The following is a 25,110-nucleotide window of genomic DNA, read 5'->3' on the forward strand; positions in this document are numbered from 1 at the left end:
ATGGACCGATTTTCGTCCATACAAAATATGCAAAATTCATGATCTCATCCAAAAATAATAATGCCATTTATATTTTAATTTAATGTGTAGAACCGCCTTTATACGTAGATGCACTATGCCCCGGCCCGTTCTCACAAACGCGCTATATATCTCTCTATCTACCACATAAGTGCACACACTTTATATGCATCGGCATTTCTCTTTCACACATGCTCACAATCTCTCTCGGGGTGTCGGGGAGTCTCACGCACATGCTCTCTCTGTCTCTCTCTCTCTCTCTCTCTCTCTCTCTGACTACTATGTACCACTCTTTTCATTAATCTCAGTTGGAAAACACTATTTCTCTCACATGCATATATACACACGCACGGTCTCTACTAGCCCTCTGTACGCACATATATGTGCCTATGTGTCTCCCGCACCACTACAAAACAAAGACACATCCGTGACATTTTGGGACGAATGATTTTTTTCCTGTCATACACATGACACTTCTATGACGATAATTGTGACAAAACCCGGTATCATCATAGATGTGGTGGTCTCCTACTTCTATGACAAAAAATCATGACATAAAATGGGCTTTTCGTCCTGGGCGGGCCGGAGACGCAGCTGCATGACATTCTTTGGGCCGTCCATGACGGAAAAAACCGTGGTAGAAGCGAGGGGGAGGAAAATTTCGGGGAGTTCCCGGTTACGGTGGGAGGTCGGGGGCCGAGCGATGTGCGTTTCTCTCGTACACGCACGCGCGTGTGTGCGAGGCGTTGGCTCTAACTAAACCCGAGCGAGGCGTTGGGCTCTAACTTAACCCGAGCGATTGCACTACAGGCTACGCGTTACTGAACCTGAGTGATCGATCGATGGCTGTTAACTGAACCCGATCAAGCGATTCCTTCGGTACTGTTGCTAACTGAAGCCGATCGATGCTGCCTCTGGGATGAACAGTGAGTGTTGCGGGGGGGGGGGGGGGGGGTTGGATGAACAGTAGATGGTGGAGCGGTGGCATTGCCTCTGAATGAACAGGATCCCGTGGTGTGGTGGAGGGCTGGATGAACAGTAGATGGTGGAGCGGTGCCCGTGGAGGGGTGATTGAACAGGACCCCGTGGTGTGGAGGGCTGGATGAACAGTAGACGGTGGAGGGGAGCCCGTGGAGGGGTGGTTGAACAGTAGCCCGTGGAGTAGCGCGCGGTGGAGGCTGGATGAACAGGAGCCCGTGGAGGCTGGAGGAGGTCGACGGTAGCCCATGGAGGCTGGAGGAGGTCGACGGTGGAGATGAATAGTATCCCGTGGAGTCCCGTTTTGCGGTACGCCACACCCCTCCCGATGGACAGGACCCCCGTTTCGACCGTAGGAGGTCCGTTTCATCCGTTTTGCGGTACACCACACCCCACCCGATCAACATGACCCCTTTTTCGACCGTAGGAGGTCCGCTTCGTCCGTTTTGCGGTACGCCACACCCCTCCCGATCAATAGGACCCCCGTTTCGACCATAGGAGGTCCGTTTCCTCCGTTTTGCGGTACGCCACACCCCTCCCAATCAACAGGACCCCGTTCCGAATGTAGGAGGTCTGTTTCCTCCGTTGTGCGGTACGCCAGGCCTTGTTTCCATTGCCTGTTCCGTCCAAGCCCTCCCGATGAACACAACCACGCATTCCGTTCCGATCCAGCCGGTTGACTCCCACGTGTTCCGTTGCCTCCCGATGAACACGACGCATTTCGTTGCCTCCCCATGAACACGATGCATTCCGTTGCCTCCCCATGAACACGACGCATTATGTTGCCTCCCCATGAACACGACGACGTCGTTGTTTCTCCATTCTGACCCAGCCATGTACACGAGCCCTGGCCGTACGTATGCGCGAGTAGGCGTTCGAGACCCCGCCCATATGTACACATACGTGGCCGTATTTTCTTCCTTGCACCCTGGCCGCTGGACGTACGTGTACATGCTACGTGCGCGCCTCTACTATGACATGTACGCGCCTCTACTACGACACATGCGCGCCTCTACATCCACGAGTATATATGTACGTACACGTTCGCGACCAGAATGACAACACTACGTACGCTTCGACCAGGTGGGTCCCGACTGTCAGGCACTTCCTTGCCTGCGAAGATGTAGCTGGTGGGTCCCAGCAGTCAGGGGGCAAATCGTTTTTTTTTGCCCAGACGCACTTCCTTGCGTGCGAAGATGTAGCTGGTGGGTCTCAGCAGTCAGGGGCAAACACTTTTTTCGCGGAATACGGTGGCCCGTCTGGTGGGTCCCCGCTGTTAGGTGGAGGAATAATTATTTTGCATGTAATAAGGAGGCACTTCCTTGCTGCGGCCTTGGACCCAGCTGTCAGCCTCTCCACGTACAGTCCACATCCGATGGAAGCCGTTCCTTGATCACGTTGACCACGCGCACCGAGAGCACCACGGCGGTGGACGACGGCGAGGCCAAGGAAGCGAACGACGCGGAGCCGGGGAAGACGCGGCAGTGGATGCCCACACGTAGAGGAGTACGAGGGTTCACTGGTTCGCTGCGGTGTGAGGCTGCCATCTCCGTAGAATAACAGGGGGTGTGGGTGAGTAGAGGGATGGCCTGGCCAGCGGTGGGAGTAGTAGGGGCCGGTGAGGCCTCCGCCGCATCGCAGCAGGCCACGGGAGGCAGGAGCACGAGGCACGACCGGCGCTGGTTTGGGCGGCTGGAGCAAGAAGACCAGAGGTTGAAGAAGCACTACGACCGTTGGATGGACATCGTACGATCACTGGAGCTAGAATCGTGCATATTGACTAAGTTGACAAAGCCCTCCATCCCCGTCAACTTAGTAGGCCCACAAGTCAGCCTGCCACTATACTGGGTACCAGCTAATAGGGGGAGTATTCATTTTTTTTGTGCGTAATAAGGAGGCACTTCCTTGTGTGCGAAGATATAGCTGGTGGGTCCGAGCTGTCAGCGGTGGTAACATTTTTTTCACGAAATACAGATGCCCTTTCGGTGGGTCCCTGATGTCAGGTGGAGGAATCATTATTCTGCGCGTAATAAGGAGGCATTTCCTTGCATGCGGTCATGGACCCAGCTGTCGGCCTCTCCACGTATAGTTCACTTCAGATGCATGTCGGTTGTTGACCACATTGACCAGGCCGCGCCGAGAGCACCAGGGCAGTGGAAGACGACGAGGCCTCGGAAGGGAATGACACGGAGGCAGGGAAGACTCGACAGTTGTTTCCCACGCGGAGGGGAGTACGAGTGTACGAGGGTTTACTGGTTCGTCTGCCGTCGCCGAAGAATAACATCAGGTGTGGGTGAGTAGAGGGATGGCTAGGCCAGCGATGGGAGTACGGTGGGGCGGTGAGGCCTGCGCGGCAGCAGAGCCTGCCGCGGGGAGGAGGGAGCAGGCAGTCCCGCCGGCGTTTGTTTGAGTGGCTGGAGCAGGAAGAGCAGAGATTGAAGAAGCACGACGGCCGTTGGATGGCCATCCAACAGTCACTGCTTGTGCATCAACCTTTTTTTAGGAAAGCCTCAAATCTGTGGAAAACAACATACAGCCCATATGCCATTATTTCTAATAATTTATAATCCATTTGATAATTATTAAGGTTTTTTTGGAGCCCATATTCTTTTTGTTAGCATTACAACCCATATTGTGGCCATGGTTAAAAAATTATACGAAATTTTGCATATTTCGGTGCGGTCCGAACTGTTTTTAATCCCGAAATTTCGACTCACATTCAAACTGATTTTAAAAATAAATATATATCAATATAAAATCCAACAAATTCTCCACGCATAAAAATTAATGTAATTTAAAATCTCGAAATGAAAAAAATGATATTTGAAACTAATTGCCGGTTTGATGTGTTTTAAAAATGTACAACCCATTTCTCATTACCGATGGGCCATTTTCTCGGCCAGCCGAATGAAAGCTCTCCTTGTCTTGAAAGATTTGCAGCCCAACAGGCCTGACAAAGCGACTTACTTGGCAAATCACAAAAAAATTGGGCTGTGGCCATGGACCCAGCTGCCAGCCTCTCCATGTACAGTACTCTTCCGATGGAAGTCGTTCCTTGTCCACGTTGACCATGCCGCGCGCAGAGCACCACGGCGGTGGACGACGGCGAGGCCTAGGAAGGGGATGACGCGAAGCCGGGAAGACGCGGCAGTGGAAGCCCGCGCGGAGAGGAGTACGAGGGTTAACTGGTTCGGCTGCGGTGTGAGGCTGTCGTCGCCACAGGGCCTGGCCAGCGGTGGGAATAGTAGGGGGCAGTGAGGCCTCCGCAGAAGCACAGCCGGCCACGGGAGGCAGGAGCATGTGGCACGACCGGCACTGCTTTGGGCGGCTGGAGCAAGAAGACCAGAGGTTGAAGAAGCACTACGGCCGTTGGATGGACGTCGTACGGTCATTGGAGCTAGGATCGTTCATATTGACTAAGTTGACAAAGCCCTTCGTCCCCGTCAACTTAGTAGGCCCACAAGTCAGCCTCCCACCAAGGTGGGTCCCAGCTAGCCGGGGGAGTATTCATTTTTTTGTGCATAATAACGAGGCACTTCCGGTGGGTCCGAGCTGACAGCGGGGGGAACGTTTCTTTCGCGAAATACGGTTGCCCGTCAGATGGGTCCCAGCAGTCGGGGGGCAAACGTTTTTTCGCAAAATACGGTGGCCCGTCCAGTGGGTCCCTGCTGTAAGTTGGAGGGATCATTATTTTCCGCGTAATAAGGAGGCACTTACTTGCTGCAGCCGTGGACTCAGCTGAGACTCTCCATGTACAGTATACTTCTGATGGAAGTCGTTCCTTGACCACGTTGACCTCGCCGCGTTCCGTTGCATGCATGCGTCCATGGGTGTGGTGTGTCCCCACTGTCATCCTCTCACGTACAGTCATCTTCCGATGACTCTCGGTTGTTGACCACGTTGACCACACCGTGCCGAGCGCACCCAGATTGGAACGACCCAGAGATGGGGAAGACGGGGTAGTGGAGTCGCAGATGGAGAGGAGTGGGAAACTTCACTGGTTCGGGTGCGCGGCAGCACAGCCGCGGTGCCGCCCACAGGAGACAGGAGCAAGAACAAAGGTTGAAGAAGGAGTACGGCTGTTGTATTAACATCCAATGGTCCGGCTGCTAGAATCATTTGTTTATTAAGTTGACAAAGCCGTGCGTACACGTCCGCTTAGTAGGCCCACAAGTCAGTCACCAAATCTGACGGGTCCCAGCTGTCAACGGGATGAATATTTTTTTTTGCAAAACAAGGAGGCACTTCTGTCCGTGCGAAGATACAACCGGTGGGTCCCAGCTGTCAGGTGGAGGAAACATTTTTCAGCTTAATAAGGAGGAACTTTCCTTGCATGCGACCTTGGACCTCGTGGGTCCCAGCCGTCAGGCTCTCCACGTACAGTCCTCTTCCGATGACTCTCGTTTGTTGACCACACCGCACCGAACGCAGCGAGGCGGTGGACGACGGCGAGGCCCCGGAGGGGAACGACTCGGAGATGGCAAACACGGCAGTGGAGTCGCAGATTGAGAGGAGGAGAAGGGTGATAACTAGTTCTGTTGCGGCGTGGGCTGTAGTCTGTGGAGAATAATAGGAGGTGTCGAGGGGTGGAGGGATAGCCTGGCCGGCGGTGGGGTAGCGCGCGGTGGAGGTTAGATGAACAGGAGCCGGTGGAGTAGCCCGCGGTGGAGGCTGGATGAACAGGAGCCCGTGGAGGCTGGAGGAGGTCGACGGTAGCCCGTGGAGGCTGGAGGAGGTCGACGGTGGAGATGAACAGTATCCCGTGGAGTCCCGTTTTGCGGTACGCCACACCCCTCCCGATGAACAGGACCCCCGTTTCGACCGTAGGAGGTCCGTTTCGTCCGTTTTGCGGTACGCCACACCCCTCACTACAAAAAAAAGACACATCCGTGACATTTTGGGCCGAATGAATTTTTTTCTATCATACATATGACACTTCTATGACAATAATTGTGACAAAACCCGGTATCATCATAGATGTGGTGGGCTCCTACTTCTATGACAAAAAATCATGACAGAAAATGGGCTTTTCGTCCTGGGCGGGCCGGAGACGCAGCTGCATGACATTCTTTGGGCCGTCCATGACGGAAAAAACCGTGGTAGAAGCGAGGGGGAGGAAAATTTCGGGGAGTTCCCGGTTACGGTGGGAGGTCGGGGGCCGAGCGATGCGCGTTTCTCTCGTACACGTACGCGCGTGTGTGCGAGGCGTTGGCTCTAACTGAACCCGAGCGAGGCGTTGGGCTCTAACTGAACCCGAGCGATTGCACTGCAGGCTACGCGTTACTGAACCCGAGCCATTGATCGATGGCTGTTAACTGAACCCGATCGAGCGATTCCTTGGCTACTGCTGCTAACTGAAGCCGATCGATGGGATGAACAGTGAGCATTGTGTGTGTGGGGGGGGGGGGTTGGATGAACAAGGAACAGTGGCGTTGCCTCTGGATGAACAGGACCCCATGGTGTGGTGGAGGGCTGGATGAACAGTAGACGGTGGAGGGGTGCCCGTGGAGGGGTGGATGAACAGGACCCCGTGGTGTGGAGGGCAGGATGAACAGTAGACGGTGGAGGGTGCCCGTGGAGGGGTGGTTGAACAGGACCCCGTGGTGTGGAGGGCTGGATGAACAGTAGACGGTGGATGGGTGGTTGAACAGTAGCCGGTGGAGTAGCGCGCGGTGGAGGCTGGATGAACAGGAGCCCATGGAGGCTGGAGGAGGTCGACGGTGGATGAACAGTAGCGTGTGGAGGCTGGAGGGGGTCGACGGTGGAGATGAACAGTATCTTGTGGAGTCCCGTTTTGCGGTACGCCACACCCCTCCCGATGAACAGGACCCCCGTTTCGACCGTAGCGCTCCAACACAAGTCCGTTTCCTCCGTTTTGCGGTACGCCACACCCCTCCCGATCAACAGGACCCCCGTTTCGACCGTAGGAGGTCCGTTTCCTCCGTTTTGCGGTATGCCACACCCTCCCGATCAACAAGACCCCCGTTTCGACCGTAGGAGGTCCGTTTCCTCCGTTTTGTGGTACGCCACACCCCTCCCGATCAACAGGACCCCCGTTTCGACCGTAGGAGGTCCGTTTCCTCCGTTGTGCGGTACGCCAGGCCTCGTTTCCATCGGCTCTTCCGTCGAAGCCCTCCCGATGAACACGACCACGCATTCCATTCCGACCCATGAACACGACGACGACGCTGTTTCTCCGTTCCGACTCAGCCATGTACACGAGCCCTCACCATACGTATGCGCGAGTAGGCGTTCGAGACCCCGCCCGTATGTACACATATGTGGCCGTATTTTCTTTCTTGCACCCTGGCCGCTGTACGTACGTGTACATGCTACGTGCGCGCCTCTACTATGACACGTGCGCGCCTCTACTACGACACGTGTGCGCCTCTACATCCACCAATATATATGTACGTACACGTTCGCGACCAGAATGACAACACTACGTACGCTTCGACCAGGTGGGTCCCGACTGTCAGGCACTTCCTTGCATGCGAAGGTGTAGCTGGTGGGTCCTAGCAGTCAGGGGGAAACGTTTTCTTCACGAAATACGGTGGCCCATCCGGTGGGTCCCTGCTGTCAGGTGGAGGAAACATTATTTTCCGCGTAATAAGGAGGCACTTCCTTGCTGCGGCTGTGGACCCAGCTGTCAGCCTCTCCACGTACAGTCCATGTCCGATGGAAGTCGTTCCTTGACCACGTTAACCACGCCGCGCCGAGAGCACCAGGGCAGTGGACGATGGCGAGGCCTAGGAAGGGGGCGACGCGGAGCCGGGGAAGACGTAGCAGTGGAAGCCCGCGCGGAGAGGAGTACGAGGGTTCACTGGTTCGGCTGCGGTGTGAGGCTGTCGTCGCCGCAGAATAACAGGGGGTGTGGGTGAGTAGAGGGATGGCCTGGCCAGCGGTGGGAGTAGTACGGGGCGGTGAGGCCTCCGCGGCATCACAGCTGGCCACGGGAGGCAGGAGCATGCAGCACGACTGGCGCTGCTTTGGGCGGCTGGAGCAAGAAGGCAGAGGTTGAAGAAGCACTACGGCCATTGGATGCACATCGTACGGTCACTGGAGCTAGAATCGTTCATATTGACTAAAGTTGACAAAGGCCCCCGTCCCAGTCAACTTAGTAGGCCCACAAGTCAGCCTCCCACCATGGTGGGTCCCAACTAGCAGGGGGAGTATTCATTTTTTGTGCGTAGTAAGGAGGCACTTCCGGTGGGTCTGAGCTGACAGCGGGGGGAACGTTTTTTCACAAAATACGCTGGCCCGTCTGGTGGGTCCGAGCAGTCAGGGGGCAACGTTTTTTTCGCGAAATAAGGTGGCCCGTCCGGTGGGTCCCTGCTGTAAGGTGGAGGAACAATTATTTTGCGCGTAATAAGGAGGCACTTCCTTGCTGCCGCCTGGACCCAGCTGTCAGCCTCTCCACGTACAGTACTCTTCCGATGGAAGTCGGTCATTGACCACGTTGACCACGCCGCACCGAGAGCACCAAGGCGGTGGTCTGGACGACGGCGAGGCCTAGGAAGGGGACGACACGGAGCCGGGGAAGACGCAGTAGTGGAAGCCCGCGCGAAGAGGAGTACGAGGGTTCACTGGTTCGGCTGCGGTGTGAGGCTGCCGTCGCCATAGAATAACAGGGGGTGTGGGTGAGTGGAGGGATGGCCTGGCCAGTGGTGGGAGTAGTATGGGGGCGGTGAGGCCTCCGCGGCAGCATAGCCGGCCACGGGAGGCAGGAGCAGGCGGCACGACTGGCGCTGCTTTGGGCGGCTGGACCAAGAAGACCAGAGGTTGAGGAAGCACTACGACCGTTGGATGGACATCGTACGGTCACTGAAGGTAGAAACGTTTATTATTGACTAAGTTGACAAAGCCCTTGGTACGCTCCAACTTAGTAGGCCCACACGTCAGCCTCCGAAATGGTGCGCCCCAGATGTCAGGGGAAGGAATCATTTTTTGGGCGGCCGAAGCTAAGAATATCCGAAATCGAAGAAGAAGCACGACATCCGTTGGATAGACATCCAACGGCAACTGCTGCTAGAACCGTGTGTTAACTATAATAAGTTGGCAAAGCCTTGCATATGCGCCAACTTATTTTTTTAGGGGACGCGTCACTTAGTAGGCCCACAAGTGTGTGGCAGAGAACTTATAGCCCATTTACGTTTTGTAAGAATGTACAACCCATTTTGGAATTCTAATGGAATTTACAACAGCCCATTTACAGTTTGTTAAAAGTACAACCCATTTTCTAGCTAGGACAATGATTAATAATTTCAACCAACCGTTGAAGACAGAATTCAATAAAATTTCCCACATTTTGATGGGCTCCGAAATATTTTTATCCCGAAATTTCTAGTCAGATTAAATATAAATTTGTATTACGTAAAAATCTAACGAAACATTGCGCGCGCAACAATGAAAATTTAAGATTTTCAAAATCCATAAATAATATTTTATAAACTAATTTCGTGTTTGGTGCATTTTTTATAGTTACTGCCCAGTTTTTATAATTACATCCCATTTATTATTTTTTAAAGCCCATTTTCCTGTTAAGCCTAATGCATCCCTCCTAGGAAAGATTTGCAGCCCAGCGGGTATTCCTCAAAAAGACGTATAGCTGGGCTAGCCATTTTCATCTTGAAAAAATTAGTATCTGGGCTGGATATCTGGCCTGGGCTAGACGGGCCACAGCCCGCCCAGTTAATACCCTGCTCTCCTCAATACTGCTCGAGCTGCTTGGTCCCAGCTGTCGGCCGCACCTTGTGCAATTCTCTCGTTTATATTGACTACATAGGTTGACAATGGTGTGGGACCGTGATGTCAGGAAACCAGGAGAAAGCAAAAAAATATAGTTGTACATAATAAGGAGGCACTTGCGTACGTACGGCTATGGCCCTAGTGGGTCCCTAGTGTCATCCAGTCAAAATAAAGTCATCTCCTGAATCCTCATGTTCGTTGACGATGTTAACAATGCTCGGCGCCACGGCGAGCGCAACAACTCGAAGGACAATGGAGAGGGCCTCGCGGGCCCTACGGATGGTCTGATACAACGCCCGCTACTCATTCAGGAAGCCAGGATCATCGGACACCTATGAGCACCTTCGAGAAACTGAGACGGCATGAAACGGTAAGGCCGCGCTTGGGAGCTCTGGTTTATTTCAAACCTGTATTAACATACAAGTGTAATTTACTCATCATCGAAAACAACGCGTAAAATACAGGCGTAATGAAACCGAGGGCCCGAGGTCTGTAAGTAAAACCGGCGGGTTACGCGTGTAATTTGAGAGACCAGTGTATATTTTACGAGCACTACTATATGGACGACATTACCAGACGATACATGCACGACGTGCGTATCATGCCATCCATGGGCAAGGCTGAAACAGCAGCTAACGGCTGGATTAGCAATCGTCCGAGTGTCGTTCAGCGTTTTTATCGTGTGTCAAGTACTTCCGATATTTTACTAGTCGAAATCAACCAACCAAGCGCCTTCGCCCGAGACCATCTGCTTTAATTTACAAGCGTCAGTTTTACAAGCGGTTTTGGTTGGAAAACGACGATCCAATCACGGCCTAATATCATGAGTTGGTTGGAAGATCATATGGTTTCACGTCTAACCAACCCGACTTGTCGCATAGGCTATGAATGAAACATCAGACGATGAACTTCTTAAGCACGGAAACAACAGAAGAGGATGATCTTCTTAACAAGCAAATCACTGGCATTAGATCGACATGCAAAACAATACGAAGCATTATTCTCAGGAGGCACGGTGAACAGCTCGTGATGCCGCATGCCACAACATTCCAAGCTCAACTTTGCAATCAAACACAAGGCCTGGCATTACATAGACAATATTCAGAACAAACTCTTAACACAGGAATATCTCAGCAGAGTAACTATCTACTTCTAAACTGAACACAGGAATAGGAAAAAACACCCGACGCTTCTGGCTAACATCAATGAGCAAATTTTGACAAGGTTTTCCAATTCCAATATATTAAACTAACGTCTTCTTGCTAACATCAATGATTAAACTTTGACAAGCTTTTCCCATTCAAAATATGTAATGCCTATGATCATGGAGTCCTGTCGCTTCTTGCTAACATCAATGATTAAACTTTGACAAGCTTTTCCCATTCAAAATATGTAATGCCTATGATCGTGGAGTCCTGTCGCTTCTTGCTAACATCAATTATTAAACTTTGAAAAGCTTTTCCCATTCAAAATATGTAATGCCTATGATCGTGGAGGCACTCCACGTGTTGTTAAATTGCCAATGGTCTCTGCAGACTAGTCATGTCACCGGTGTCTAATAATACTCTGTAAAGCTTCTCGGTCATTCCTTCTGTAATGTAGCGCAAACAGTGACTGCTTCTTTCTGCAAAGTGGAACGACCAACTGGACCCAGTAATGCAGCAGTTTGCCTTGGACACATTGGCTCCTTTTGTGCAGTTCAACTAAAATCGAAGTCGGAATAAAACCGAGCTTTAATTTTGATATCCCTGTAAGCAACAAAAGGTATAAGGGAAACAATTACTGAGAAATAACGGTTGATGACTTGTACTCCCAGAAGAAAAACATCTACTGATCTACCTTATCTTAATGGGAAACAAAGCAGGAGAGTAGCAATTCTCAATCAGTGTGATTCATTCATATTAACTGAGACATTATCTTAACAATGCCTTGTTTCAAGATGTATAAAGAACGAAAAAGCAGAAAAGTATCATTCCTAAAACAATGCGACTGATTCATTTTAACAGAGACATTATCTTAACAATACCTTGGTTAAACATGTAGAAAGAACTACAAAGCAGGATAGTACCATTTGTAAAACACTGTAAGTCTGTAACTGATATATAATAACAGAGACATTATCTGAACAATACATTTCTTAAACATGTACTCCGGCCGATCCCTAACAGAAATGGTACTCCTGCCGATCCCTAACAAGTGTTTGCAGTTTTGAACTAAGATTCAGTAGTTAATTCGGAGGAAGGTCGGTACTGACCATTCAAGACCAAGATTTGAAACAACTCGTGAGGAAGATCTCACAGAGATCTCAACACATATATGGAAATCCGGTCTCATTTTGTGCAGTTCCACCAAAATTAAGCGAAGCAAAATGTCGCAATAGCAACAAGTTGAAAAGATATCCCTGTTTTAACAGAGGCAAAAAAGGAATCAATTACTGGCCAATAAAGGAGGATGAAACATGCGGCCACAAAAATGGTAATCCAGCCAATCCCTAACAAGTGTTGCAGTTTTGAAATAAGATTCAGTAGTTAATTCTGAGAGTGGCATCAATTACTGGCTTATAAAGGGGGTGATGCTGAATTTGTTGTAACAAAGCAACAAGCATCATGTCTGGGTTGGTCCCATTTTTGTTCACTACTTAATGGGAAAAGACAGCAATACAATAGCTTCAATTCAACATTTATTTAAAACAGTACCAATAGAAGTAGCACAACATCTCAAAGCACACTGCACAATCATGTGGATGAAGGCCTGTACTGACCTTTCATGAGACCAACAATGATAAAATACGAATCTGCCAACACGAATAGGAAATCCAATCTCGTTTTGTGCAGTTGCACTGAAATCAAGCAAAGTGTTTCGCGTAGCGAAGCAAAATGTCGCAATAGCAACAAGTTGAATAGATATCCCTGTTTAAACAGAGGCAAAAAAGGAATCAATTACTGGCTAATAAAGGAGGATGAAACATGCGGCCACAAAATGGTAATCTCGCCAATCCCTAACAAGTGTTGCAGTTTTGAAATAAGATTCAGTAGTTAATTCTGAGAGTGGCATCAATTACTTGCTTATAAAGGGAGTGATGCTAAATTTATTGTAACAAAGCAACAAGCATCATGTCTGGGTTGGTCCCATTTTTGTTCACTACTTAATGGGAAAAGACAGCAATACAATAGCTTCAATTCATCATTTATTTAAAACAGTACCAATACAAGTAGCACAGCATCTCAAAGCACACTGCACAATCATGTGGATGAAGGCCTGTACTGACCTTTCATGAGACGACCAAGATAAAATACGAATCTACCAACACGAATAGGAAATCCAATCAAGTTCTGTGCAGTTGCACTGAAATCAAGCAAAGTTGCCGATGTGACATTTAAGTTTTCTATAGCAACAAGTTGAATAGATATCCCTGTTTTAAAAGGCAAAAAAGAAAACAATTACTGGCCAATAAAGGAGGATGAAACATGCGTCCACAAAAAGAAGCATCTACCTTATCTTGATGGAAAACAAAGTATAGGACAGTAGCATTTCTAAAACGGTTGCATTGATTCATATTAACAGAGAAATTCTCTTAAAACAGATCAGTAGTTAATTCTGAGAGTGGCATCAATTACTGGCTTATAAAGGGGGTGATGCTGAATTTGTTGTAACAAAGCAACAAGCATCATGTCTTGGTTGGTCCCATTTTTGTTCACTACTTAATGGGAAAAGACAGCAATACAATAGCTTCAATTCATCATTTATTTAAAACTGTTGCATTGATTCATATTAATATAGACATTCTCTTGAAACAACATTCATTAAAAAATGTAATTTACTTTTAACAGTGGCATTGCTTCAATTTTCCGGCGGCATTCTTAGATTAACAACAGCAAAATAGCTGCATGGGACATGCCAGCACCATGTGCGTCCACACGTATAAATGGGTGATGCAGAGTATGTAGCCAAGCAGCATATATGCGCTGGTCCCATATTTGTTCTCTTTGAACCTTCTTCCTATGTGAGGGCAGCAAATCTAGTCATGCACAAACTACCCGACCCCCCAGTTTCTTTCCCTTTTCAACAAAGAGATCGTTTCCTTACAGATGTGTGTACTGGGTTACCCCTCTTTTCCCTTTTCGACCTGCAAAGCGGCTGGATAGCCAGTCTATACTACTTTCCGCCCCTCGTTTCCTCATTGAACCATGTCCTAGATTCTTGCTCCAGCCCACCGCACCCTTCTTTCCTCTTTTAACCAAGACCTAGATTCGACTACAGAACGAAAAAGATCTACATGCAGCTAGAGCAATGACGGTTTCAAAGAAACTTATACCTTAGGGTCATCGGGATGTGGCAAGGCATGCGGCGGGAGGCCGGATCTGCCCACACTACGTACGACAGCGAGGAAGAAGGGGTCGGTGGCCCTCTCGCACAGGCGCTGGGTGAAAGAGAACAGCGCAGCCGACAGTGGATTGCCTCCCTCGCCGAAGGCGATAGAGTGAACGCTGCACCTCCTCCCCTTCCCAGTGCGACGGGATACAGACGCCTCCTTCACCAGCTGTGAGGGGGGGGAGAGACAATAGGCCAACGTAGTCTTTTTTAGATCTGGTGAAGAGAGGGTGAGAGACTGTGAATATAGCAAACCCTAGCAAATGAACGCTGAGCCTCCAGCGTGTAACATATATGTAGTGCGGCGAGCGTGTGGAGAGTGCAAACCCTAGCGAACAAGCGCCGAGGCTCCCGCTTATATATCTCCATCTCCAACCATATTTGTCCAACTGGCACATTATTTACGTTGTTAATTATATATGCAGCAATATTAACGTACAACATCTCTTGTTTGCGCATGTCCGGACCGCTGCCATGGCCGGTCCTGACCAACACGAACCCTCTTCATCACCCACGCGTGCTTCCCGCCCGAAACAGTCAGTGCCGCATTCATGCCCGGCCAGAGCGGACGTGACCTCTCACTAGCACCGGCATTGAAGTGGCGCGCCGGCCGAGAGAGCGTCGCCCGCGCCGCTTCCGGGTGCACGCGGCTGCTCCGTGTTCAAAGGTCGCAATAGCCGGCTACAACATGCATGTAAAAAAAATTTGGGAGTCCGTGCTACAGCTAGCTGTCCTCACCCAACTCGTCAATCTCTTCTAGTAGTGCTAGTACTCCATGGCGCGATCCATCGACAAGCAGGTGGGAAAGTTATGGTATACTACTCGGTTTGCGGTGAGTGGCATGCCGAGCGACCGTGTGAGACACGAACACGACAGACGTGATTTAAACGTTGGTTTTGCTCGGTGGCGCGATCCAACGAAACGAAACATTGGTTTCTCTCCGTTTCCATTTTTTCTCCAGAAAAACGGAAACTTTTCCACTCCATTTTCATTCCTATTCCAAGGTTGCACTGTTACAACATTCCATCAAATACAAAGGAAAACTAACACACATGTTGATGCATCTCAATGACTCACAGATCATAGCCAATATTTACTTCACAACTAAAGAAAAAAGTTGTGAGAGCGTGTACGAAAGAAAAACTACTGATGGGGTCACTACGACTTAAACCCTAAACCCTAAACATGATTTAATTTCCTAGCCATGTAGAACATGTCGAAGGAAAGACGACTGGCACCCTTGGATCATATGATGCTTTTGTGCAGTTCCACTAAAATCGACCTGAGCATCCCCGATGGCAAAGATATTGAAGAAGTATGATTAGAATAATAGTACTTGCACTAGTTCATGAGACATAAACTCATCGCAAGTAGAAGCCGATAGAAGTAGAGAAAGATCGACATGGAGATGGAGCTACGGCAGTGGAGCAAGCCGGCTCCAAAAGGAAGATGGACTACCTGGGACATCGGGCTGTAGCTAGAAGGGCGGTTGGGACGCGACATCGGCCCATACCACGGTGACCCCCGATTGGGACGCATCGACTGTGGGTTTTCTCCCTCGCCAATGTCAACCGCGTCTACATAGAACATTGTTTCCTTCCCCCAGCTGCGGGATCAGGCCCGTCATTCTATGCTTGTGAAGAGAGCAACCTAAGCAAGCAGGCTTGTAGCTTAGGCTCCTGCTAGTGTATATATAATGGTTTTCTTTTTCTCTCCATATCAACCATTTTATATTGCGTACGTGTCATTCAAGAATGAAATGATGGTTGCTTCTTCCGACTAACTTACTGTTTGATTTGACTGCTCCTTAGTGGCCCCTACACGTACTCCCCCTACGTGTATGAAATAGTCACACGTACACATGGATGCAAAAACGCGCGCGACGCCCTAATGCATGCATGTCCGAGCACACGATGGAACACACACGGTGACGCTCAAGTGCTCAACCTACACGTGCATGCACACACATACTCAGTCAGGGTGAGCTAGTGACCGTATGAACACCAGAAAATATATATATTGAGCGCAATGAGCGTATTATGAAGTCCACTGACCGTATTTTTACAAATATACAGTGACAGACAGTGTATTTATCTCGTTTGAAATTAAGCCATGTTAACCGGAGAGGAGGCAGCATGGACTAGCATTACTTTGTTGTGTCCCGTCAACTTGCCGAACGAGGAGAAGGTTGCAGGATGGGAGAAGCTTGCGCGCGGTGGCTCGCAGGACAAGGAGAAACTTTTGACTAATGCAAGCTCTCCCTCGCTCAGGCGGTGGACGTGCAACAGTTAATTCGGTGTCAGATTGCCAGAAGCATACTACACTATACTACTAGGAACCGGATGGAGGAGCGTCTGCACTCTTATTATAATTTTAAAATGTGATAAAGAAATCTTCAACACATTTGGTTCTCTTCGAGGGTTCTCGCATGTGATAATGGAAGTTGATTGCATGGAACACAGCCACAATTCTTGCTTAATTCTGGCTCATATCCTGTTACAAATAGTAGCGCTCAGTAATATTTCCTCTTTTTTTGTTATTCAGCATGTAAACAGGACAGCAAACCTTGCGGCGCATCCTCGTGCGAACCGTGCTTGCTCCACTTTGAATGTGGCCGAGAGCTGGCTTGATGAAACACCTCGCTTCCTACTTCTTTTTTTGGCTTCCTAGTGACCAGTGTCTTGGCTGATCGTCCTAAGAATGCTTATATATATGAATAAAGCTCTCTCATTTACCCGCAAAAAAGATTAAGCCATATTAACCGGAAAGGAGGGAGTATGGACTAGCACAACTTTTTGGTGTGTCCCCTCAACTCGCAGAACGATGAGAAGCTTGAAGGACAAGGTGAAGCTCGCTTATGCCTTTTGACTAATGCAACCTACCCTCGGTGGACATGCATCAGTCCATTCGGTGTCAGATTGTCAGAGGCATACACTGTAGTACCCAACATGCGGAGTACCATCATTGTTCGACTTCACGAAGGGGCGAAGAGCCAAGTGCAGTACTAGTACGCGTACTTGGTTTTGCACCTTCATACTACTCCACCCTCCATCAAAGTTTACAGGGCGCGCTTCATTATGATGCATTTCTCTCAATGCATTTCCACCACCAGAGAGACTTTAGACGCGTTTGGTTTAATGCTTAATTAATTAGGGCGTGGTAACCACAATCAAGTCCACAGTTTTCTCTCCATGTACTGTACTACTACGGAGTGCATGCATGTGTGTACCCAGGGTGGAAGCACTGCATGCATGTGTGTACGGATTATTCCCTATAGTAATAGACGCCGTGCTATAACTACCAATGCTATTTTTCAGGCCGATCGCTAGTCGCCTTGGTCCCATAGATTTTTTTCTTTTTTCTGAAGCGTGCTGTATAAACAGTGACGGATGGAGTAGTATGAGCGGATTCAAAGAAGAGCGTATTGATGGTTGCTTCTTCAGAGCAACTTACAGTGGGAAAGTGGGGCTTATGATTTGACTGCTCATTACTCACTATTAATGCGGCGCAACGAACGGGCTGAGTCTCCCATGCGGTTGTGCACTACCCCCTCGGTTCTTAAATATACTCCGGAGTATTTGTCTTTCTCAAATATGTTGAAATCTCTGTTAAGACGAATAGAATATTTAGGAACGGAGGGAGTACACATAAGAAGCAAAATGAGTGAATCTACACTCTAAAATATGCCCGTTTGAAATTTGTAAAAAGATAAATATTTAGGAACGAAGGAGTATAATTTCGTGCATGGCACATGGACCTGGATGATGAAGAGGCTTCTGGCAATGCTATCAAGCTTCCATCATTTTTTTACATAATTGACGTACTATACAAATAATTTTCCAGCGACATGAAATTGTACAATGGTGTGAGCTTTCAGCTTTTGTTTCGCGTGTCTTGCCATCGATGCTCTTTCGAAAACAATAAAAAACTAACTTCCTTGCTAATGCATGCCAATTATTAGCAGATCAGAGCTAATAATTACATCACAACTGAAGACAAAGTTGTGAGAAGGTGTTAAATTAAAATTGATCCATGCTTTCATTGGCAGCAACGTCCCCCTAGCTCTGTCTAAATCAACAAGGCATGTTGGGAAAAAAGTAGTTGTCTGGAGCATGCAACATTCCGATCATTTTGTGCAGTTCCACTAAAATAGAGATGAGCGTCCCTGTTCCAAAGATATCAAGTGTGATTACGATAATAGAGGACTGCTGATGAAACAATAAACACACAAATAGAAGCCGGTCACCTTTGCGGTCTCTCTTAAGACTAACTAGTTGGAGAAGATTAGGCTCGGAGTTGGATGAGGAGGATAGAGCAAAACCAATCTCCCTTTGTGCAGTTGCACCGAAATGTAGAGACGTTGCCCGTGTGACATTTTAGTACAACTGCACAAAACACTCTTAAGAAAAAAGTGATTTGTGCAGTTCACCAAAAGGTCGCAATAGCAACGAGATGAAATGGATAGCCCTGTTTGCAAAAAAGAGGTAGAAAGGAAACAATTACTGGCCAATAATAGTTGATGACACATGCGACGACAAAAAAGAAGCATATTCCTTGTCCTAAGGGAAGATAACAACACGGTTGTGTTTATCTAAAACGGTGTTAGGACGAGAATGCAATATGGAAAGTACGTCGGACGAGCTACGTTTTGGTCAAAGAACTATGGAATATCCACATGCAGCGACGTGGGAAAACAGGCAGTGGAGCGAGGTCAGAGGGGATACCTGGAGGTCATCAGGATGTAACTAGGTGAGCGGCGGCGGGCGGAATCTGTGAGCAGGTGGCGTAGGCCCTGCCGCGCCGGAGCTTGGTCAGAGAGAACGACGTGTACCGCAGATCGGGACGTGCTACCTTGGCAACGTCAAACAAAGAAATGATGCACTTCCTTCCTTTCCCCCGGCGGACGAGATGCGGCCGAATCAGTGACCAACGATGAGAGAGAGAGAGAGGCCACTGCACTCCCTTTCCCCCGGCGACGGCATGCGGCCGGATAAGTGACCAACGATGAGAGAGAGAGAGGCCACCGCACTCCCTTTCCCCCGGCGGACGGGATGCGGCCAGATCAGTGACCAATGGTGAGAAGAGAGAGGCCACCGGAGCCTTGTGTGAGATACTCTGAAGAGCGGACTACCTTTTCCTCCATAAAAATCGTTTTATATTCTGTGAACGTGCCATTGAGCGCTATAACTTTATTTAAAAATAATGCGGCAACGCGTCAAGTCGAACTTTGTTTCGTGCACGCGTGGTACACGACCTCCCTAGGTAAACAACCGCTATATGCGTTCAAATTAGCACGTGGGCTGCCATTTCGTAAAGAAATGAGCCCCACCGTGTACCCGCGCGAGTGTGGCTGGGCACGAAGCGTGAGTACGTGCATGGTGCACCTATTCTCTTCTTGTATACGTACACCACCTATGTGGGGTTGTGTGAGAGAGATACAAACCTAGAGAGATATAGTGTGTGGGTTCTTGAGAGTTTTTTTGGGGGGGGGGGGTTAATCAAAAAATTTAACATATGCAATGTGTGTGAAATAGAGTCCTGGATATAACATATATATAGAGGGGGCGATCCACGAGAAGAGAGTGGAGGTATCATCGGCTTGAGGTGTCTATAGAATCGAAGAGAGGGATGATGTGCCATCGAATTTGTGTGTGCCCACGTCAAAGATATAGAGTGTTGGGGAACGTTGCAGAAAACAAAAAAAATTCCTACGTTTCACCAAGATCAATCTATGGAGCCAACTAGCAATGAGAGGAGAGTTCATCTACATACCCTTGTAGATCGCGAGTGGAAGCGTTCAAGAGAATGGGGATGATGGAGTCGTACTCGCCGTGATCCAAATCACCGACGACCAAGTGCCGAACGGACGGCACCTCCGCGTTCAACACACGTACGGAGCGGATGACGTCTCCTCCTTCTTGATCCAGCAAGGGGGAAGGAGAGGTTCATGAAGATCCAGCAGCACGACGGCGTGGTGGTGGATGCAGCAGTGATCGCAGCAGGGCTTCGCCGAGCTTCTGCGAGAGGGAGAGGTGTAGTAGGGGAGAGGGAGGCGCCAAGACTTCAGATGTAGTTGCCCTCCCTCCCCCCTTTATATAGGCCCCCTAGGGGGGTGCGCCGACCCTAGGAGATGGGATCTCCTAGGGGGGCAACGACCAAGGGGGTGGAGTACCCCCCAAGGCAAGTGGAGGCGCCCCCTCCCCTAGGGTTCCCAACCCTAGGCGCATGGGGGGCCCAAGGGGGGGCGCACCAGCCCACTATGGGCTGGTTCCCCTCCCCACTTCAGCCCATGGGGCCCTCCGGGATGGGTGGCCCCACCCGGTGGACCCCCGGGACCCATCTGGTGGTCCCGGTACAATACCGGTGAACCCGAAACTTTCCCGATGGCCGAAACTACACTTCCTATATATAATTCTTCACCTCCGGATAATTCCAGAACTCCTCGTGATGTCCAGGATCTCATCCAGGACTCCGAACAACTTTCGGATTACTGCATACTCATATCTATACAACCCTAGCATCACCGAACCTTAAGTGTGTAGACCCTACGGGTTCGGGAGACAAGCAGACATGACCGAGACGACTCTCTGGTCAATAACCAACAGCGGGATCTGGATACCCATGTTGGCTCCCACATGCTCCTCGATGATCTCATCGGATGAACCACGATGTCGAGGACCTAATCAATCCCGTACTCAATTCCCTTTGTCAATCGGTACATTACTTGCCCGAGACTCAATCGTCGATATCCCAATACCTTGTTCAGTCTCGTTACCGGCAAGTCACTTTACTCGTACCGTAATGCATGATCCCGTGATCAACCACTTGATCACATTGAGATCATTATGATGATGCATTACCGAGTGGGCCCAGAGATACCTCTCTGTTATACAGAGTGACAAATCCTAGTCTCGATTCGTGCCAACCCAACAGACACTTTCGGAGATACCTGTAATGTACCTTTATAGTCACCCAGTTACGTTGTGACGTTTGGCACACCCAAGGCACTCCTACGGTATCCGGGAGTTGCACAATCTCATGGTCTAAGGAAATGATACTTGACATCTAGAAAAGCTACAGCAAACGAACTACACGATCTTTGTGCTATGCTTAGGTTTGGGTCTTGTCCATCACATCATTCTCCTAATGATGTGATCCCATTATCAATGACATCCCCATGTCCATAGCCAGGAAACCATGACTATCTGTTGATCAATGAGCTAGTCAACTAGAGGCTCACTAGGGACACATTGTGGTCTATGTATTCACACATGTATTACGATTTCCGGATAATACAATTATAGCATGAATAATAGACAATTATCATGAACAAGGAAATATAATAATCATTTTATTATTGCCTCTAGGGCATATTTCCAACAGTCTCCCACTTGCACTAGAGTCAATCATCTAGTTACATTGTGATGAATCGAACACCCATGGAATTCTGGTGTTGATCATGTTTTGCTCTAGGGAGAGGTTTAGTCAACGGATCTGCTACATTCAGGTCCGTATGTACTTTACAAATCTCTATGTCTCCATTTTGAACACTTTCATGAATGGAGTTGAAGCGACGCTTGATATGCCTGGTCTTCCTGTGAAACCTGGGCTCCTTGGCAAGGGCAATAGCTCCAGTGTTGTCACAGAAGAGAGTCATCGGGCCCGACGCATTGGGTATGACTCCTAGGTCGGTAATGAACTCCTTCACCCAGACTGCTTCGTGTGCTGCCTCCGAGGCTGCCATGTACTCCGCTTCACATGTAGATCCCGCCACAACGCTTTGCTTGCAACTGCACCAGCTTACTACCCCACCATTCAAAATATACACGTATCCGGTTTGTGACTTAGAGTCATCCAGATCTGTGTCGAAGCTAGCATCGACGTAACCCTTTACGACGAGCTCTTCGTCACCTCCATAAACGAGAAACATTTCCTTAGTCCTTTTCAGGTACTTCAGGATATTTTTGACCGCTGTCCAGTGTTCCATGCCGGGATTACTTTGGTACCTACCTACCAAACTCACGGCAAGGTTTACATCAGGTCTGGTACATAGCATAGCATACATGATAGACCCTATGGCCGAGGCATAGGAGACGACACTCATCTTTTCTCTATCTTCTGCCGTGGTCGGGCATTGAGCCAAGCTCAATCTTGTACCTTGCAATACATGCAAGAACCCCTTCTTTGACTGATCCATTTTGAACTTCTTCAAAATCTTGTCAAGGTACGTACTCTATGAAAGACCAATGAGGCGTCTTGATCTATCTCTATAGATCTTGATGCCTAATATATAAGCAGCTTCTCCAAGGTCCTTCATTGAAAAACACTTGTTCAAATAGGCCTTTATGCTTTCCAAGAATTCTATATCATTTCCCATCAACAGTATGTCATCCACATACAATATGAGAAATGCTACAGAGCTCCCACTCACTTTCTTGTAAATGCAGGCTTCTCCATAAGTCTGCATAAACCCAAACGCTTTGATCATCTCATCAAAGCGAATGTTCCAACTCCGAGATGCTTAAAGATCCATTTATCATACATGGATCCTATCTCGGATTTCATGGCTTCCAGCCATTTGTCGGAATCCAGGCCCGCCATCGCTTCTTCATAGTTCGAAGGTTCACCGTTGTCTAACAACATGATTTCCAAGACAGGGTTGCCGTACCACTCTGGTGCGGAATGTGTCCTTGTGGACCTACGAAGTTTAGTAGCAACTTGATCTGAAGTTTCATGATCACCATCATCAACTTCCTCTCTAGTCGGTGCAGGCACCTTAGGAACATTTTCTTGAGCTGCGCCACTTACCGGTTCAAGAGGTAATACTTCATCAAGTTCTACCTTCCTCCCACTCTGAGGTAGAAGGTATACCCAACAGTCTTTAGGGTATCCTATGAAGACGCATTTTTCCGACTTGGGTTCGAGCTTTTCAGGTTGAAGTTTCTTGACATAAGCATCGCATCCCCAAACTTTTAGAAACGACAGCTTGGGTTTCTTCCCAAACCATAATTCATACGGTGTCATCTCAACGGATTTCGACGGAGCCCTATTTAAAGTGAATGCGGCAGTCTCTAAAGCATAGCCCCAAAATGATAGCGGTAAATCGGTAAGAGACATCATAGATCGCACCATATCTAATAGAGTGCGATTACGACGTTCAAACACACCATTACGCTGAGGTGTTCCAAGCGGCGTGAGTTGTGAAACTATTCCACATTTTTCTTAAGTGTGTGCCAAATTCGTGACTCAAGTATTCTCCCCCACGATATGATCGCAAGAACTTGATTTTCCTGTCACATTGATTCTCAACCTCACTCTAAAATTCCTTGAACTTTTCAAAGGTCTCAGACTTGTGTTTCATTAAGTAGACATACCCATATCTACTCAAGTCATCACTGAGGGTGAGAACATAACGATAACCACCGCGAGCCTCAACACTCATTGGACCGCACACACCAGTATGTATGATTTCCAATAAGTTGGTTGCTCGCTCCATTGTTCCTGAGAACGGAGTCTTGGTCATTTTACCCATGAGTCATGGTTCGCACGTGTCAAATGATTCGTAATCAAGAGACTCTAAAGGTCCATCTGCATGGAGTTTCTTCATGCCTTTGACACCTATGTGACCAAGGCGGCAGTGCCACAAGTATGTGGGACTATCATTATCAACCTTACATCTTTTGGTATTCACACTATGAATATGTGTAGCATTACGCTCGAGATTCATTAAGAATAAACCATTCACCATCGGAGCATGACCATAAAACATATCTCTCATATAAATAGAACAACCATTATGCTCGGATTTAAATGAGTAGCCATCTCGTATTAAACGAGATCCTGATACAATGTTCATGCTCAAAGCTGGCACTAAATAACAATTATTGAAGTTTAAAACTAATCCCGTAGGTAAATGTAGAGGTAGCATGCCGACGGTGTTCACATCGACCTTGGAACCATTCGCGACGCGCATCGTCACCTCGTCCTTCGCCAGTCTCCGCTTATTCCGCAGCTCCTGCTTTGAGTTACAAATGTGAGCAACCTCACCAATATCAAGTACCCAGGAGCTACTACGAGTACTGGTAAGGTACACATCAATTACATGTATATCACATATACCTTTTGTGATGCCGGCCTTCTTGTCCGCTAAGTATTTGGGGCAGTTCTGCTTCCAGTGAACACTTCCCTTGCAATAAAAGCACTCAGTCACGGGCTTGGGTCCATTCTTTGGCTTCTTCCCGGCAGCTTGCTTACCGGGCGCGGCAACTCCCTTGCCATCCTTCTTGAAGTTCTTCTTACCCTTGCCTTTCTTGAACTTAGTGGTTTTATTCACCATCAACACTTGATGTTCCTTTTTGACTTCTACCTCTGCTGATTTCAGCATTGCAAATACTTCAGGAATGGTCTTTTCCATCCCCTGCATATTGAAGTTCATCACAAAGCTCTTGTAGCTTGGTGGAAGCGACTGAAGGATTCTGTCAATGACCGCGTCATCCGGGAGATTAACTCCTAGCTAAGTCAAGCGGTTATGCAACCCAGACATTTTGAGTGTCTGCTCACTGACAAAACTATTTTCCTCCATTTTACAGCTGAAGAACTTGTCGGAGACTTCATATCTCTCGACCCGGGCATGAGCTTGGAAAACCATTTTCAGCTCTTCGAACATCTCATATGCTCCGTGTCGCTCAAAACGCTTTTGGAGCCCCGGTTCTAAGCTGTAAAGTATGCCGCACTGAACGAGGGAGTAATCATCAGCACGTGTCTGCCAAGCGTTCATAACGTCTTGGTTCTGTGGGACGGGTGCATCACCTAGCAGTGCTTGTAGGACATAATCTTTCTTGGCAGCTATGAGGATGATCCTCAGGTTCCGGACCCAGTCCGTATATTTGCTGCCATCATCTTTCAGCTTGGTTTTCTCTAGGAACGCGTTGAAGTTGAGGACAACGTTGGCCATTTGATCTACAAGACATCTTGTAAAGATTTTAGACTAAGTTC

The sequence above is a fragment of the Triticum aestivum genome, chromosome 4A, assembly GCF_018294505.1.
Source record: "Triticum aestivum cultivar Chinese Spring chromosome 4A, IWGSC CS RefSeq v2.1, whole genome shotgun sequence".
Taxonomy (NCBI): domain Eukaryota; kingdom Viridiplantae; phylum Streptophyta; class Magnoliopsida; order Poales; family Poaceae; genus Triticum; species Triticum aestivum.